The 12,541-nt window shown below is 43.6% G+C and overlaps 1 protein-coding gene across 5 annotated transcripts in view; it reads left to right on the top strand.

Moving 5' to 3' along the window:
* The first annotated feature begins 558 nt into the window (after nt 1–558).
* The window catches only part of UBAP2 (ubiquitin associated protein 2), a 134,355-nt gene continuing 122,372 nt past the window's right edge, over nt 559–12,541 (top strand). For 4 of the 5 annotated variants that reach the window (XM_088018871.1, XM_088018872.1, XM_028115196.2 and 1 more), the window contains exon 1: nt 559–638. The gene's annotated coding sequence lies outside the window, so the exon portion shown is untranslated. The remainder of the gene's footprint in view (nt 639–12,541) is intronic. The other variant, XM_088018873.1, reaches the window with a different exon arrangement.

The raw sequence follows: 12,541 nt of genomic DNA, 5'->3' as shown, positions 1-12,541 counted from the left end.
CGCCTGCTGGTATTAGTCTCATAAGCCACTGCTGTCCGTTTTCCCTCTGGGCTTTGCCTCAGAGGACTAAGTCATAAATGCAAGGTCTATGAACCCGCGAGGGAAAGGCTGCGGTGGTGGGTGCCTTTGCTGTGCAGCATATTGGCGATAGTATTCCCCTCCCCGCGCAAGGTTTGGGAAGCCAGGCCTGTTTTGAATGGTTGGGCCACATCACATGATGAGAGGAAGGCGGCCGCAGGGGAGCGACTCGTGGTGCCTTGTGAGGTCATCACAGCGCGACAAGCTGCCGTTGTGGGCATCTTGGATGCGGTATGTAGTACCCTTCTGACAGCTCTGAGTACGAGAAATTTTATAAGGTCTCCCTTATTTGCTCCTTCCCGGTGCCTACCCCCGCCTCGGCGCTGTTGGCCTCTCCTAGTTGGCATGGGGGAGGCCGGAGGAACCGACGCGCTCGGTGGGCGGGCTGACGAGCCCCGAGCGAGCGTCGCGTGGTGGCTCCTCCTTCGCTCATGACGCAGAGGTCACGTGACGGGCCGGGCCGCCTCTGCCGCCGCCGCCGCTTTGTAAGAGGCACATTGGCAGGTAACGAGCGGCGGCGGCGGCGGCAGCTGGTTCCGAGTCCAGCGAGAACAGCAGCGGTAATTGGCACCCTCTCTCTCCTTTCCTGTTACAGAGCCCTGAGCGTAGCAGCGTGCGCTTTCTAGTCCTGGGTTCAGCTCTTCTTTCCTCGAACGCTCTTCATACTGCCCCAGCGCCCACTCATGAAGATCGGGCCAAGCGTTCCTCGCCAGCTTCAGGCGTCCTCAGTATGCCCAGGCCTGGGCGCCTTCCTTCCTCTCCCTGCGGGTCGCCCTGTGCTTCTTCCTGCCTACTCCGGTCCTAGTCGGCCTGGCCCCACCCAACCCCAGGGGGCGCCTTCCCCTCCCCCCTTCGGGTTTCTGCCCTGGAGGGTGTGGTTTTCTCTCCCACCTCTGTCCCTCCCTGTCTGTCCGCTGGAGCTCCCGCGCCACGCTGATGCTCCCCGTCCTGGCCACCTTCCCATTTTCACGTCTGTCGCTAGTCTTGGGACTGGACATCTTAGAGCCCAACTTGTGCGCTCTGAACCTTTCTTGGTTTACCCGGAGGAATAGTTAGATTCTACTCCTTTTCATTCTGGGAGGTTTTGGTGTTAGACTCTGGGGACTCAGTTTCTTTCTCCTCAGTCCCGGTTCCTCTAGTCTGGTTTTATCAGAGTTTTTAAAAACAGTTTTGAGAGCACCCTGTAAACCAAAGTTCTGTGTTACTCATTAGTGTATTACATTTCCGTTTTCTTTGCCTCTGAATCACTTTCCCACTTGGCTTTCCCACCTTTTCCCCTCGGTTTTCAATCTCGTTTTTTCCCCAAGCATCTCAAGTGCCGCCACTCTGATCTCATATCCTTGTTCTCTCTAGGAGTTGATCCCGTCATCATTCCTGTTATTTCCTGTTTGACATAATCTTGTAGCTTACTACCACCTCTGTTGTATATTGGTTTCTACTTACGTCCGAGGTGTATGGTCTGTTAGTAGTTAGGCTTGTCTTCGGCCCTTTTGTGCCCTAACAGTTAAAAGCTTTTGAAGGTCTTTATAAGGGATCCAAACATCTTTTATTCAAAGGGCATATAATTAACTTTTTGGGTGAACCCAGACCTTTTATATTTTCTCTTCAATTATAGTATACTTTTTTTTAAAAAGATTTTATTTATTTAATTGATAGAGAGAGAGAGAGACAGAGAGGGAACACAAGCAGGGGGAGTGGGAGAGGGAGAAGCAGGCTTCCCGCCGAGCAGGGAGCCCGATGAGGGGCTCGATCCGAGGACCCTGGGATCATGACCTGAGCCGAAGGCAGTTGCTTAACCAACTGAGCCACCCAGGCGCCCTATAGTATACTTTTAATTAATTTTATGGTATACTTTTTTTTTAAAAAAGATTTTATTTATTTGACAGAGAGGGAACACAAGCAGAGGGAGTGGGAGAGGGAGAAGCAGGCTTTCCGCTGAGCAGGGAGCCCAATGTGGAGCTCGATCCCAGGACCCTGGGATCCTGACCTGAGCTGAAGGCAGATGCTTAATGACTGAGCCACCCAGGTGCCCTATGGTATACTTTTTAAACCAAGAGTTATGTCAGTAGTGTATTCCTCACTTTTTGTCATGTATTGTACATCCCAATTTTTAGTGTCAGTTTGTCTAATAATGGTGGAGGGAAGATGAAGCTAATACCTGAGTTCTTCTGTATCCTTGGCATTGGATGCCTAGATTGTGATGTTTCAGGAAAGGGAGTAATTTCCACTCTCTGGAGACCATAGAGTCTTGTAGTCCACCAATATCTCTTATGTACCTGCAGGGCCCTTTGGCTGGGGCTGTCATCCTCCCATTGCTGTGAACACTTATCATGCAGAAGTGACTAGTTTCCCACACTGCTCTTCTGCTTATCTCCAGTATGTTCCATCTGATTTTTCCTCCTTAAGGCTAGTTCACATGTGTGATGAGATTTCCCCCACCTCTGTCCTGCTAGTTTTCCACAGCTCTGATTTCCCCTATTTGCTTCCTTGTTGCTTCCGACCCTCAAATTAATTCAGAGAAGGGAGAGTTTTTTGTTGTGATTGAAATATGGCTGGAAGTGGTGGCATGGAAATGAGGCCATGGGAAAGGGTTGTGGTAATTGCTTCTCCTGCCTGTTTCCTGCTGCTCTGGTTTCCTCTGGCCTCTCTCTTTAAATGTGGGCTGGACCAGCCGCAGTCACATGGAGCTGCCTTTAGAACAAGGCTAGAACAACAATAACACCTCGCTTCCTTTTCCTGGTAACTGATGCAGCCTGTGCAGTATTCACCAGCAGTGTCTCTTGGTATTAACCTGAGTGAGTTTTATTGTTTAGGGAGAAATGGTAGGAGAACTTGGCGAAGAATGGTTAATTTCAATAGGCCCTTGTGTTTTGATGGGAACTGGTTGCTATCTCTACTCCTTTAACAGTACACTACATGAAGAAAGTATAAACCAGTGTTGAACTTTTGAACTGGTGTGAAGTGAAGCCTTTACTTTGGAAGTGTTACTCTTGAAGTATTGATTCCCCAGTCCTTTTTATTTTATTTTTTTTAAAGGATTTTATGTATTTATTAGCTCGACTGTGTGCAAGCGGAGAGGGGGCTGAGGTGGGAGGGAGATGCCGAGGGAGAGGAACAAGCAGACTTGCTCTGAGTGCAGAGCCCCACCCAAGGGCTTGATCTCACGACCCTGAGATCCTGACCTGAGCTGAAATCAAGAGTCAGATGCTTAACCCACTGAGCCACCCAGGTGCCCCAAGTTCCCAGTCCTTTTTAAAAATGATGACTTAAGATGTGTTGTTATAAGACACTTTTTTTGTTTGATGAATGCCTGCGTGAATTCACAGATTGTGAAGTTTATCTGTTAAATTTTATTTTGTTTATTAATCCTATGAGGTCAACAAATATTAGTTGGCTCTTAGTTAATTTGAGTAAATGGAGTGTCCTTTAAAAGTGGAGTGTATGGCGCTGGTTATGTTGACTGGTAGAGTGGTGGTTCACTGATAGGTTTTGGAAACAGCTATTTTCTCCCCTCCCCCCACCCCACCCCCAAAGGAGAGTGAAGATGTAACTTGAAGGAAGTTGAGAGGGAAGACTTTTTTTTTTAAAGATTTATTTATTTGACAGAGACAGCGAGTGAGGGAACACAAGCAGGCAGAGTGGGAGAGGGAGAAGCAGGCTTCCCTGCTGAGCAGGGAGCCTGATGTGGGCCTCGATCCCAGGACCCTGGGATCATGACCTGAGCCAAAGGCAGACACTTAACGAATGAGCCACCCAGGTGCCCGAGAGGGAAGACTTAAGAACAGGGAATATCACCGTTTAAGCCTGTGGTTAGTTTTGAAATAATTTTGACCCAACTGTCAAATATTTAGGAATGGGCTCCTTTTTTTTTTCATTTTTAAGTCCAAGAACCAAATTAATCAGGTTTGAGTTTTTTAATTTTTTAAAGATCTTATTTTTTTGACAGAGCGAGCTAGAGGGAACATAAGCAGGGGGAGTAGGAGAGGGAGAAGCAGGCCTCCTACTGAGCAGGGAGCCTGACGCGGGGCTTGATCTCAGGACCCCAGGATCACGACCCTAGCTGAAGGCAGACACTTAATGACTGAGCCACCCAGGGCCTCTAAAAAAATTTTTTTTCACGGTTATTAAGAGAAAGAGCAAGAGTGTGAGTGGGGGGAGGGGCAGAGGGAGAGAGAGTCTCAAGCTGACTCCAAACTGAGCACAGAGCCTGATGTGGGGCTTGATCTCGACCCTGGGATCATGACCGGAGCCGAAGGCAGTCGCTTAACTGACCAAGCCACCCAGGCATCCCCAAAATAAAAATATCTTTTATTTTTTTAAAGATTTATTTATTTGAGAGAGAGAATGAGAGATAGCACGAGAGGGAGGAGGGTCAGAGGGAGAAGCAGACTCCCCGCCAAGCAGGGAGCCCGATGTGGGACTCGATCCCGGGACTCCAGGATCATGACCTGAGTCGAAGGTGGTCGCTTAACCCACTGAGCCACCCAGGCGCCCCAAAATAAAAATATCTTTAAAAAAAAGTAAATTATTTGAGTAAAAAAAAATTTTTTAAAAAGATTTTACTTATTTTTTTGACACAGAGACAGCAAGAAAGGGAACACAAGCAGGGGGAGCGGGAGTGGGAGAAGCAGTCTCCCCACTGAGCAGGGAGCCCGATGCGGGGCTCGATCCCAGGACCCTGGGATCATGACCTGAGCCGAAGGCAGACACCCAACGACTGAGCCACCCAGGCGCCCCTGAGTTAAAATTTTTTTTGGCATAGGTTTTTGAAGACCAGGTTTGTGAATTTGTTGCTGACATGGCATGTATGCTAGAGTGAGTTTTAATTTTCAGATAACTCATTTTCATACTGGGTGATGAGATAACTGAATTGGAACTCATTACTTTGGAATGTATTGAAATGGGCCTTAGATAAAGGAGTGTTTCATTTAAGACTACGCAGAGTTCTTAGAAAAGTTGTTCGGAATGTGTAGCTTGTTTTTTTTTATTTGGGACTCTGAAAGCAATAGAACATACATTTGATTTGGTCTAACACGTAAAATTTTATGAGAAGATTTTCAGATTTATAGAGAGAATTTCATTTGGATTTAGTTCCAAGCTTATTGTTGCTGTAACCTTGTTTCTTTTTAACACTGTTATTATTAACCTGTTTTTAACTAAGATGTCACATAGGAACTTTCAAGTTATACTATATGGGGGCACCTGGGTGGCTCAGTCTGTTGAGCATCCCACTCTTTGTGCACCCTTTGTTTTTCTCTCCATTTTATTTTTCTGCCTCCTTCTGCCTTTTCATCCCCATACAATAACACTCTCAACACTCAGTCTCAACTGATGAGGTTGTAGACCTTCTGACTGTACTTGCCACATAACACGCTGCTTTCAGGCAGATGAAAACCTAAAATATCTTTGCAACCTCTTTTCTTGGGCTTGGGCAAGGTGCATAGTGCTACCTGTATTGTGTGTCTACCTAGCTGGAATGTGTGCTCTTTGAAAGGTGCAAGTTTTCATTTGATAACAGTGTTTGGCATTGTCAAATCATTAAGCAAGAGAGTAAGTGGGCTTAAAAAAACAGGTTTAGCTGAAATAGGGGTCTAGGAAAAAAAAGGACTGGCTTTAGGATTGATTGACAAGCCTTATGTTACATTGTTCTTAGACCAAATCAGTTTGTTCCTCTTTTTTGAAACTTCAGGGTCAGGCTATCTGGTACTGTTTGACCTAAGAAAATAACATTAAATACGAGAAAATCAAAAGATAAAAATGACTTAATCATGGTTTAACATTTTAGTAGAAATCCTTTCTTTTTTTAATTTTTTCTTTTTATTTTTTTTTAAGTTTTTATTTAGAGAGAGCGAGAGAGAGTGTGCACGCACTAGAAGGGGAGAGGGAGAAGCAGACTCCCCGCTGAGCAGGGAGCCCAGTGTGGGATCATGACCTGAGCCAAAGGCAGACAACTAACTGACTGAGCCACCCAGGTGCCCCTGAAATCCTTTCTTTTTTTTAAAGATTTGTTTATTTTAGAGGGAGAGATCATGAGCGAGCTAGAGGAGGGGCAGGGGAGAGAGAGAGAGAGAGAGAGGATCCCAAGCACACTCCCACGGGGCCTGACTCAGGGCTCCATCCCATGACCTTGAGACCATGACTCCAGCTGAAACCAAGAGTTGAGACGCTTGACTGTTGAGACTCTACCCAGGCACCCCAGAAATCCTTTTTTTTTCTTTATGTAAAGCATATACTTAAAGTGTGATAATACTTTTATACTTTGTGATTTTTATTAAGAGAATACATACCAAAGAAGGTATATGAGGTATAAAAATACATGTAGAGTTTTCAAAAACAAAAATAAAATGACTAGTCAAGACATAGAACATTACTGTTGCCTATATGCCCCTGTCATTTTGAAATCCAAGACTTTGCTTTTTCTTTCCCAGAGGTAAACATTAGGCTCCATTTTGGGTTTATTTAAAAAAAATTTTTTTGAGGGGTACCTGCGTGGCTCAGTTAGTTGGCTCAACTTTGGCTCAGGCCATGATACTAGGGTCCTGGGATGGAGCCCCACATCCGGCTCCCTGCTCAGCAGGGAGTCTGCTTCTCCCTCTCCCTCTGCCTTTTGCTCCCCCTGCTTGTGCTTGCTCTCTCTCAAATAAATGAAATCTTAAAAAATATATATATATTGAAAATTTTTTAGAATAATTTTTATTCCATATAATCCATAAATAATAGTTTAATATTGCCATTTTCAGTCTTGAATTATTCAGAGTAAACTCTACCCACAAAATGGGGCTCAAACTCACAACCCTGAGATCAAGAGTCCCATGTTCTACTGACTGAGTCAGGCAGGCCCCCCCTCAATCTTGTTTTAAATGGAATTGTATGATTCTTTTTTGATACTTCTTTCACTCTTAAATGTTTTAGATTCATTCATGTTGATTCTGTCGGTCATTTTTAGTAGTATGGTACTCCACTGTAAGGATATGTCACATCTTACTCTATTGTGATGGATGTTTGTGTCATTTCCAGTTTTTTGTGATGAGAAATTTTTACTTGTCTCTTTGTGAACATTTGCACAACCTGACCCTCCTCCCAAAACAAACTTTTTTTTAAGAGAAGATTTAAGAGTTCTCAAGACTATGTAACTGGGAGTGGAGTTTTTTGGGTTGTGTTTGTAGTATGTGTAACTTTACTAGGTGATCCTGGGGCACCTGGGTGGCTCAGTTGGTTAAGCAACTGCCTTCGGCTCAGGTCATGATCCTGGAGTCCCAGGATCGAGTCCCAAATTGGGCTCCCTGCTCAGCAGGGAGTCTGCTTCTCCCTCTGACCCTCTTCCCTCTCGTGCTTTCTATCTCTCATTCTCTCTCTCTCTCAAATAAATAAATAAAATCTTTAAAAAAAAAAAACTTTACTAGGTGATCCCAAACTGTGTTGTACACTCATTTTTAATGAGGCTCTTCATCTTAACTACAGAACACAGAAAATTGAGTGATTATTTTTTCAATTCTCTAGAGGATGTACATAATTGAAATCATTTTAGAAGCCTAGGGAAGAAGTTTAATTCATACATAAAATGAATGCCTTAGACATTAGAACTAAATTCTCAAGACTGAGTTGATAAGAGTTCCACAGCCTTATCTACATTTGGTATTGCTTTAATTTTTAAATGTTTTTGGCAATTCTAGTGGGATGTTTTAGATACATCTTTTATGAACATCACACAGCTAGATTTTGCTTTGCTAATATCTCCTTCCAACTTGTCTTTTAACTGGAGCATGGAGACTGTCATTGTTGATTATAATTTCGGATATTTTGTATATATTTTTTGCTATCAAAGTCTTTACTTGTGTTTATTGTTTTTCTGTTCTTTTTGCAGTTTTGATTATTTCTGTTTGGTTTCCTTCAACTTTTTAATTTAATTTTTTTTTTTTAAGATTTTATTTATTTATTTGACAGAGACAGAGACAGCGAGAGCAGGAACACAAGCAGGGGGAGTGGGAGAGGGAGAAGAAGGCCTCCCGCGGAGCAGGGAGCCCGATGTGGGACTCGATCCCAGGACCCTGAGACCATGACCTGAGCTGAAGGCAGACGCTTAACGCCTGAGCCACCCAGGCGCCCTTTAATTTAATTTTTTTAAAAAATCTATGAAAGCTAAAGGAGTATTATGAACACATGTATACCTTTGACTTGGAGTCACTACTTAGTATTTTGCTACATTGACTTTTCTTTCTACTATGCACATTGTTTTTTGGGGCTGTTTTTTGTTTTGTTTTGTTTTTGAATTTTATTTATTTATTTGACAGAAGGAGCACAAGCAGGGAGAGTGGGAGAGGGAGAAGCAGGCTTCCCGCAGAGCAGGGAGCCCGATGTGGGGCTCGATCCCAGGACCCTGGTATCATGATCTGAGCGATGCTTAACCACTGAGCCACCCAGGCGCCCCGAGGCTGAATGTTTTGGAAAGTAAAGTGAAACATCTTGACATATATGCCTAAATATTTCCTTAGCAAGTATCTCTTTACAATAAAGAGCTTCTCTTAAAAAGAAAAACAAGGGGCGCCTGGGTGGCTCAGTCGTTAAGCCTTTGGCTCAGGTCATGATCCCAGGGTCCTGGGATCGAGCTCCGCATCAGGCTCCCTGCTCGGCTGGAAGCCTGCTTCTCCCTCTCCCACTCCCCCTGCTTGTGTTCCTGCTCTTTGCTATCTCTCCCTCTCTGTCAAATAAATAAATAAAATCTTAAATAAATAAATAAAAAGAAAAACAAGCTGATCCTACCTAGGAAAGTGAATAATTATTTAATAATATATCTAATGAATAATGTCAATAATAGCTGATAAAAATTTACATTTAGATTTCCCAGTTCACAAAATGTCTTTTGTAACTTTTGTTACTGTCCAGAGTTTCTGCTTTACCCTGTTTGTGTATTGTCAGTGAAATATAATATTGAATGATAATCTGTTTAAGTGATTATTTTGTCATTTATCAGGCATAATTGCCAGTCAGATTATCTGATAAGTAAGATAACTACTGCTGTTATTTAGTTTAGATAATTCTTGCTAGTGTCAAGTAATTTGCAATTTATTGTAGACTGTGTGTAACTTTCTTGGGCTGTTAGACAAAATATTCTGTGTGTCTTGTTAATCTTATGCAGACCCCAGGTTTTGAAAAAATGAAAGTCCTTTTGATGTGTGGGAATAAGGGTAAACTATTACATAGATAAAAACTTTAGAAAGTAAATTTTTTTTTTAAGATTTTATTTATTTTTGTGGGAGAAGGAGGGAGAAGGAGCATGAGCAGGGGGAGGGGTAGGGGGAGGGATAGAGGGAGAAGCAAACTACCCCATGAGGTGAGAGCCTGTTGTGGACCCTATCCCAGGACCCTGGGATCATGACCTGAGCTGAAGACAGATGCTTTTTTTTTTTTTTTAAAGATTTTATTTATTTATTTGAGAGAGAGAATGAGATAGAGAGCACGAGAGGGAAGAGGGTCAGAGGGAGAAGCAGACTCCCTACTGAGCAGGGAGCCCGATGCGGGACTCGATCCTGGGACTCCAGGATCATGACCTGAGCCGAAGGCAGTTGCTTAACCAACTGAGCCACCCAGGCACCCCGAAGACAGATGCTTAACTGACTGAGCCACCCAGGCACCCTAGAAAACGTTCTCATGGCATTTTATTTCTGTGAAATGCTCAGAGTGTAGGTTAACCTAGATTAGGCCTGAGTTGTTGCTGTTGCTAATGTGTGCTCCTAAATAGGTGTTCACCTGAACAAAGCTTTAATGTTGCTGCTTGTCAGCAACTGTTAAGTGCTACTGATTCAGGTGGATAATGCACTGTCCCGGCTCTGTAGGTGCTTAAATTTGTAGAGGAAGACAAAAGTAGACACAGTGCATTTAGGAGCCAGAATCCTTTTGGGAGCGACAGAGGAAAGTGCTTTCAGTTGAGTTTGGATATTGGGAGGCTTCCTTGAACCAGTGGGAGGCTGAGCCTTACTTTTCCTGTACTCTTCTTATAGGATCAATAATGGCCAAATTCCTGAAGTTATAATTGTTTCTTTTGTTAAAACACTCTGAATTTTAGGAGTGCCTGGCTGGCTTAGTCATTGGAACATTAGACTCTTGATCTCGGGGTTGTGACTTCGAGCCCCACGCTGGGTGTAGAGATTACTTAAAAATAAAATTTTGAGGAGCACCTGGGTGGTGCAGTCTAAGCGTCTGACTATTGGTTTCTGCTCACATTGTGATCTCAGGGTCATGAGATCAATCCCAATGTTGGGGCTCTGTTTGGAGTCTGCTCCAGATTCTTTCTCCCTCTCCCTCTGACTCTATTCCGTCCCGTTCCCCCCCCCCCCCCCCGCTCAGGCCCGCTCTGTCTGAAATAAATAAAATCTTTAAAAAAATAAAATCTTTGAAAAATAAAGAAAAAGGGGCATCTGGTGTCTTGGTCAGTTAAGTGTCCAACTGTTGATTTCATCTCAGGTCTTGATATCAGTGTTGTGTGTTCATGCCCTGCATTGGGCTCCATGCTGGGAATGGAGCCTCCTTAAAAAAAAAACAAACCTAGAATTTTGCATCAGTTTTAGTTCAGTTTTATTAGAATTTGCTATTATTTTGATTACTATATTATTGTATCTTTTGTTTGGCCGCCATTGGTAGTTTATTTGTAGCAGCTAGTATAAAAGAGAAACTGTTTATTTTATTTATTTATTAAAAGATTTCTTATTTGAGAGAGAGAGAGTGCATGAGCCAGGGGGAGGAGCAGAGGGAGAGGGAGAAGAAAAGAAGACTCTCTTCTGGGGAGGGAGCCTGACATGGGGCTCGATGACAGGACCTTGAGATCATGACCTGAGCCAAAGGCAGCCGCTTAACCAGCTGAGTCACCCAGGTGCCCCTATTTATTTTTTAAAGATTTTTTTTTTAAAGTAACCTCTACACCCAAAATTAGGTTTGAATTCACAACCCTGAGATCAAGAGTCTCATGATGCACAGACTGAGCTAGCCAGGTACCCCAAGAGAAACTAAGTTATTCTCTTCTATTTATTTACTTAACCAGTGAGGGCTATGCACAACGTGGGGCTCGAACTCACGACCCTGAGATCAAGAGTCACATATTCCGGGCGCCTGGGTGGCTCAGATGGTTAAGCGTCTGCCTTCGGCTCAGGTCATGATCCCAGAGTCCTGGGATCGGGTCCTGCATCGGGCTCCCTACTCCTTGGGAGCCTGCTTTTCCCTCTGCCTCTCTCTCTCTCTCTCTCTCTCTCTCTCTCTCTCTCTCTCTCTCTCTCTCTCTCTGTCTCTCATGAATAAATAAATCTTTAAAAAAAAAAAAAAAAGAGTCACATATTCCTCTAAGCCAGACAGGCACTCCAAGTTACTCTTACTATAAGTTATTCACGTTATTTTCTTTGGGTCAGTTTTTTTTAAATTTTTTTTTTATTTGACAGAGTACAAGCAGGGGGAGCGGAAGGCAGAGGGAGAGGGAGAAGCAGGCTCCCCGCTGAGCAGGGAGCCCGATGCGGGGCTCAATCCCAGGACCCTGGGATCATGACCTGAGCCGAAGGCAGACGCTTAACAGCTGAGCCACCCAGGCGCCCCTGTTTGTTGTTTTAATGCTTATTTCACTTTATCAAAAGATCCCAGCTGTAATGGGACATAGCTAGCATACTATGAACCAGTTTATATACTCTGACAGTCTAGCCATCTGTGGGACAAAGAAATGACCAGTGTCACAAAGGATTTTATTGGAGCATAGTTGACCTGTGGTGACACTTGTATAATTGGTAAATACTAAAAATCATTGAATTTTACACTTAAAAAAGGTGAACTTAATGGTAATCGCTATACCTCAGTAAAGTTGCCTAAATTGTTTGAATAAATAGGCAATGTTTTGAAATTAAATCCGAAACAAAAGTGGTCATTGAACATTAATACTGTAGTTGCTAGTATTTATGGTAGCTATTAGGACTTAGACTAAGCATTGGAGGTGCATTATTTTGTTTGGTGCTCCTCCCAGGCTTGAGAAAGATTAAAGTATTTAGTCAAGGTTACCTAATCTACTAATTTGTAGAATGCAGGTCTGTGTGACTTCCAGACCTTTGTTCTTCACCCCCCCCAACCTGTGTTCTTAATCACAATACTGTACTACTTTACCTGTCTGAAATATTGCTCTCTGGGAGTATAGCCAAGTGCTGGGTAATCAGTCAAACAGTGTCCACAGTTGTGGTGGGGGTTTGCACTGGATGGGAAATGAGGGGCTGGAGATGCAGGTGGCACCCTTGAACTCCACTGCCTGGTTTCACTAGGCCCCATTTCACTTTTACCTATTTTTATCTAATTAATTAATTATGTAAACTCTACGCCCAGCATGGGGGGGTGTTGAACTCAGGACCCCAAGATCAATACATACTCTACTGACTGAGCCACTCAGGCGCCCCTGTAATCTTTTTGAGATACACAGCTGAAATAGTCATTGCTTACAAGA

This window comes from Eumetopias jubatus, unplaced genomic scaffold (assembly GCF_037043125.1).
Source record: "Eumetopias jubatus isolate StellerSeaLion01/CBP00866 unplaced genomic scaffold, mEumJub1_p1.0 scaffold_15, whole genome shotgun sequence".
Lineage (NCBI taxonomy): Eukaryota > Metazoa > Chordata > Mammalia > Carnivora > Otariidae > Eumetopias > Eumetopias jubatus.
The sequence above is the reverse complement of the archived record's forward strand: the minus strand, read 5'-3'. Positions and strand labels throughout refer to the sequence as shown.